Consider the following 6,625-nt stretch of genomic DNA (forward strand, 5'->3'; position numbering starts at 1 on the left):
CATGATTTCATCTTTTCGGCAAGATTTTATATTCTAGGATTTGTTTTGATTTGCATCCTAGATCTAGGATTCATGAAATACTCCAATGTCAATATTATAAAAAAAAATGGATTATAGTTTAAAAAATAAAACAAGAAGGACCAAAATAAAATTCCAGTCGAAGAAATCACAAACTTTTTTTTTACAACATGCAAGAATTTCAACAAAATTCCAGATTGATGACTATGCTTTCAATTCGTAATGGTTTATTTCAATTTATTACGAAGAAAAAATGTCCCTGGATGGGTTTGTTTTGTCCCATCAATCCCCACCCATCACGTGAAACACAATATGAGTGAAGTAAAAGGAAATTATTAAGTAATACTTTAAAAGAAGTAGAAAACCTTTTACTTTTTTATTTTTAATGTGTTATATTATTATACTTATTATATATAATAATAATAATAATAATAATAATAATAACTATTATTATTATATATTTTCATGACACAAATCTTAGGTTTGACGGGTTAATCTGGTTTGAATGGTTAACTCAGTTAAATTTGAGTCATGCAAGTTTAATGTTATTATTAATATTATAAATATTAATTTTAAGTCAGATGTTATAGCGAAACCCAAAATTATTAGGTATAATTTTACTAAAAGACCTAACACTTTTAAATTTTAATTTTTATTTAATTTTTTATATAAAATAAATTGACCCACAACATCACAAGAGTCATGTAACTAAGATCATGTAACTAGTAATACGGGAAAGCTTGTCAGGAGAAATGTAGCCCAGACAATCTGGCTCCACCAAAGCTGCAAGAAAAATTGTGCTAACCTTAATTTCTTGTAATGTTGACAGCCCTAAAGCAAAGGACAAGATGAATGTTATGTTCCCCGTGGATGGTCCAACTAGATTTTTAGCTCTCCCATTCAATTCTCCTTCACTTATTATTTTTTAGATGCCTTTGCACCCACGGGTTTGCTCTCATCCCCTCATTTCCTACGATGGCCTCTCAAGTGCACGTGGAGATATTCAAAGGCATACAAAATGTTTATCAGATCCTGTTTGTTCGTTGAATAATAATTTTTTTTTAAAAAATAAATTCTAAAAAAATAAATTTTGAGAAAGTGAATTTCAAAAAAATAAATTATTTTTTGATGTTTGGTAGTATAATAAAAAATAAATTGAAAAACACTTTTCAATGTTTAGTTATATTATGAAAAATGAGCTGAAAAATAACTTATTAATATTTTATTTTTTTCAATTTTATTAAAATAATGAGGAACAAATCTTACAAATTAAAAGGTTGAATGAGAATGAAATTGAAAAAAATATAATTTCATAAATTATCTCAAATAAAATAAATAATAATCAAAATAATAGAGATCAAATCTAAAAAATAAAAAAAAATGAAAGATGAAAAAATTAAAATAATAATAATTGACATTTCATAAATTATTTCAAATAAAATAAGTAACAATCAAAAGAATGAGTACCAAATTTGATAGATAAAAAATTTCAATTAAAAAATGATAAGGGAAAAGAAAATAACAATTATAAAAATGAGGATCAAAATTAATAGAAAAATTAAATTCTAAGGGATGAAATTAAAAAATAAATATTCAAAACAAAAAATATATATACCAATCAAAAGTTTAAGGATCAAATTTGATATAATCAGCGAATAATATGACATTTCTAAATTTTTCACAACTTTCAGAAAATGTTTTTGCTTAAAATAAAAGGAAAACACTTTCCTGAAAACCAAGCCAATTTTTTCTTTGATTGTAAAGTGTTTTCTATTAACCAACTTTCCTAATAGAAAACAAACACAAGAAAATTTGAAAAATAATTTTTTAAAAATCACTTTTCAGAAAATAAATACATCGTTATTCTTCTCTCCTTTTTTTTTTGTCCCCATTAATTCTTCCTACTTCTCCCTAAATTGATTTTTATTTACTACTATTGTCTTAATTGTTTGACTTTGACACCTTATCCATTGCTTTATTACATGGAAAATTTTGTTCCATCATTGCATGATTTACCAAGGTAATTATAAATAAAATTATAGATAATCATCGAACAACAAACAATATATATTACAAATATTATGTAAAGTTCAAACGTCGTTCTATCGTAACAGAATATATTCTTTTCTACAAAATTAAGTGTGATTATTGCAAAATATATTATAAAATTCATTACTAAAACACATGGGTGAAAAATAAAATTGTTATTTAGTTAACGAAGTTATTTGTTAAATTAATAATTTTAAGTATTACACGTGAATTATATAAAGGATTTATTGAATGTGTCTAATAGTTTAGTTTTATTAAAATATTTTTTCATTGTATATATATATATATATTCTATACTTTATGTGTTATTATTTAAATAATTTATATGCAGAATAACTATACTATATTTCATATTTTATATTTTTTTATAACTTATATCCACATAAATTATTTTTTAATTTTTTAATATGAAATAATTATATTATACTTCATGTCTCATAATTTTTTTTATAAACTGCATATTCATAAATTAATTTTTAATTTTTTTTTTATATAAAATAACTATACTACTTTGTACCTCATAACTCTTTTTATTACAAGCTTCTCGAAATGAATATCCATACATTATGATATCAGCATAGAGATTAAAAAAAAAAAAATATTAGCTCCCTATCTCTCTTGATTTCATGGTGAGGATATGCTCGATCAGCTTACAAGAGCATTTGAAAACATGAACTAACCCATGATTTCAAAAAAAAATTAAATTTTTTTATTAATATTTTTTTATATTTTGATGCGTTAATTTTAAAAATAATTTTTTAAAAATAAAAAAATATTATTTTAATACATTTCAGAATAAAAAATACTTTAAAAAACAACCATACCTACAATTCTAAATAAACTTATATACATTTCTTAGTAGTTAGAGATATCGTTTTGATTTCGATAGTTAGAAATATAATTATAAAGTTTAATAAACTAGACACAGAAAGCCTATAAACGCATACATCTAGTCATAACAATTAAATTTTAATTCGTACACTTGTTTTATGAAGACTTTTTTTCCATAAAAAAGAGGGTAGTATATATAACTGGTAAACAATATGTAAACTTAATTTCACTATACAATCTCTTAATTGAAAGGAGGAATTTATTATCTAATATTAAATAAATAATGGTCCATAAAAATAAAATTTAAATTTAAAATTAAAACGTCACGATCCCATTCTTTTCTACTTGGAGCGACATGAGTTTGGTATTTGACAATATACATGAACTTTCCCATGGATGACCACGTTTTCAATGTATTGCGAAGAAACATAAGTCCCTACATGGATTTATGTTGTCCCATCAATCCCCTTCTAACATGTGAAACAACATCTGAGTGAAGTAATGGGAAATAGGGTAGGAGGTTTCTCTATAATTGTTTTTAACAAAAAGCTTGTTACGAGAAATGTAGTCCACACACTTATTTCTGAATAAATATTACTTATTTTCCAAAAAAAAAAACAAATAATATTAATTGTTACTTGCCGGAGGTGACTAGCTAACAATCCGGCTCCACCAAAGCTCCAAGAAAAATTTTGTTGACCTTGAGTCAAAATACTTAAGGTTTTCTTAATTAATTATCTAGCTTTCTTGTTATTACTTTTGTCGCAACCATCGATATCATAATAACTTTTAAAAAAATTTTAATATAAAAAAATATATATTTAGTATCTTATTTCTAGAGGAAAATGTCTAATTTAAAGAGTCGCTACCTAATATTATAATCACTAAAAATCCTAACTAGTCAACAGAAATTTTACAGTACATGACTGGTTACACGGAAAAAAAGATATTATTATCCTTTAAGCGTCATATCTGAAACAAATTGCATTGTCGATTCTGTTTTAAATTATTAAGAGTTTGTTTTCGTTCCATTTTTATGATCTTCTTATAATATTTTTGACTTTAGTATCAATAAACATTTGCCTATAAATATTTCTATTAAAATAGACTTTTAAATTTATAATTTCATCCTGTTACTCTTATAACTTTTAATTTGTGTTATCTTGACCCAAACTTCAAATTACTCCTCATTCATTTTCATTTTTTTTTGGTGAATTTGTGTTGTTAAAAATTAAGTTATGACAACTTTTAATTAATGAATCCATCAATTTTCATAAGAAAAAAGAAAAACAAATTAACTTCAAGATATATAATTCTTTAATCTTTGAGGATGATAAAATCAAGGCTCAAAAGGGTTTCTTCTTTGTCATGGGAGGTGATCAATAAAAGAAGCCCTCAAGATTTTTCACAAAAGATTAAAGGAAGTCGTGTAACATTTTTTTTATTAACTTTTAATTACACTGTTGACAATTCTCTTTTAGATTTTCTTTGTTTTGATTGAAAATATAGAGACAGTAGAAAAAAAAATTACATGATTAATCAGATACTGAAATTAAGTCGGGGCTAGTTATGTTAATACGTCCAAAAATAATAGACAAAATAAAGGTTATATTTGAAATCTGAATTTTTATATTTGAAAATGTAATAATAATTGTTTTTAAAATATTTTTTATTTAAAAATATATATTTTTAACTATCACCTTAAAATTAAAAGTCTTTTTTTCTTCTTTGAGTGGGTGAAAAGTCAATGAATAAAGAAGTGCACATCAATAGAATAGCTATGATCGGACTGGTTATTACAACATCAGCCAACATTGACCAACCAAAATTAATTATTTGCTACCAAAATATCCATATGAAATCATGAATGAGATCTTCAGATTTTTTTGAATATCAAAACTCAAGCCCCAACCCTGCCGTATATGTCTCTAGTTTCGAGCTTATTTTATTGCTTCTTTCTTCTTTTTCTCTCAATTTTGGGCAAAGCCCGTCAAAATTTGACAAAACCAAATCGATGCTCCAACTCATGAACAGATCTATGTGGTAGAGCCTTTTGACACTCTATTTTTAAAGTTTATTGTTTTGCTTTAAAGCAATGCATCAAATAAATATTGGTAAACATTTAAAAATTCCGATACTTAATTTTTTAGAGTAGAAAGTGATTTTCACTGAATTAGATTAAATGTATATTAGTTTTCCCTTTAAAAAGTATGGAAAAATGATGCTTTGAGATGAAAAAATGATAATTTTATTTAAGAGACAAAAATAAATTTAAATATTTTAAAATTTAACTTCAATAATTTTTGTTTTATATATAGTAATTAATTGATATTTAATTGCATAGTCGATAACCTTATTTTATTCTAATCATATTAGCTATCAACTTGGATGATTTTTAATTAAGTTATTTAGTAGTTCTATTTACTAAAACAAGCTATTTAGAATTTTATTATTATTCATTTTTTACTTATATTTTAATGATATTTATGTTTTTTTCTTTCAAAAAACAATTCATTTCTTAAGAAATTTATTTGGTTTATTAAAAACATTTAATATAAGTTATGTATTAATTTAAGTGATTTTAGTAACACAACATCACATTTCATTATCAAAACATACGATATGTTTAATCTCACAACATAATATAACACAACACAACACAATATAGCAGGCATAGCATAGCACAACAGACACAATCTGAGACAAACAAATTTTTTGAATCACTCAAGCTCACCCTACTCCTTGTGAAAGCTAATCAAACCTAGCTAGCTAGCTAGCTTCGCCTCTTGAATTTAATTAAAAGTTCATCAACTATATATTAATTGCAATTGCATCCCATGCACAAGAACCAGATAGAAAACAAGAACATGAACCAAGTAGGAGATGTAGCTTTTGTCGGTGCTTATGGCTAAGAACTTTGAATTCCAGGCAAAGTTATAAATGGAAAGACTGTAAGGATCTTATCAATCGTATCTTCATTTGATGGATATTTAGTGAGGTCCCAGTTCTTCTAATTGTATCTCCTCGAAAAAATCATAGAATTCTTTAGCTGGAGCTTATTTCTTCGACATGATTAATGGCCACTGAAATCTACAGCAATATATTCTTAACGATATGCATGTTCACGCGCTGTCGCGGGTTTATAAAAAAAATATATTTAATAGTATTATAATTATGAACTAGTGTTAGATAAGTAATAGAAATTAAAAATATGATGTAGTCAATATTTCATGACAGAAAAAAAGTTGTATTGGTGATTAAAACTTAGAGACTGAACAAAATGATTTGTAGCAATCCACAGTGTTTTGGGAGGAAAGATATAGTGCTTTCGCCATATGATTTAACTTTTATGTTAATAAAAAACAAAAAAAAATTACAAAACTAAATTCTCTATCAACTTAATATTTTAAAAAAACCAACAAAGATAATTTTGGAAGGAAAAAAACCTATGAGGAAAAATGTTGTAGCAATTGACAATGTTTTGTGAGAAAAACTACAGTGCTTTCCCCAATAAAATAAAATAAAAAATCATTTAGATAAATACTATAGCAATCCATAGTGTTTTATGAGAAAACAATATAACGCTTTCCCCATATGATTTAGCTTTATTGTAATTATAATTCTTAACCAACTTAATATTAAAAAAAAATAGACAAAGATAATTTTGGAAAAAAAAAATCATATGATAAAACACTGCAATAATTCAGTGTTTTAAAGAAAAAAATTA

The sequence above is a fragment of the Populus nigra genome, chromosome 9 (genome assembly GCF_951802175.1).
Source record: "Populus nigra chromosome 9, ddPopNigr1.1, whole genome shotgun sequence".
NCBI lineage: Eukaryota > Viridiplantae > Streptophyta > Magnoliopsida > Malpighiales > Salicaceae > Populus > Populus nigra.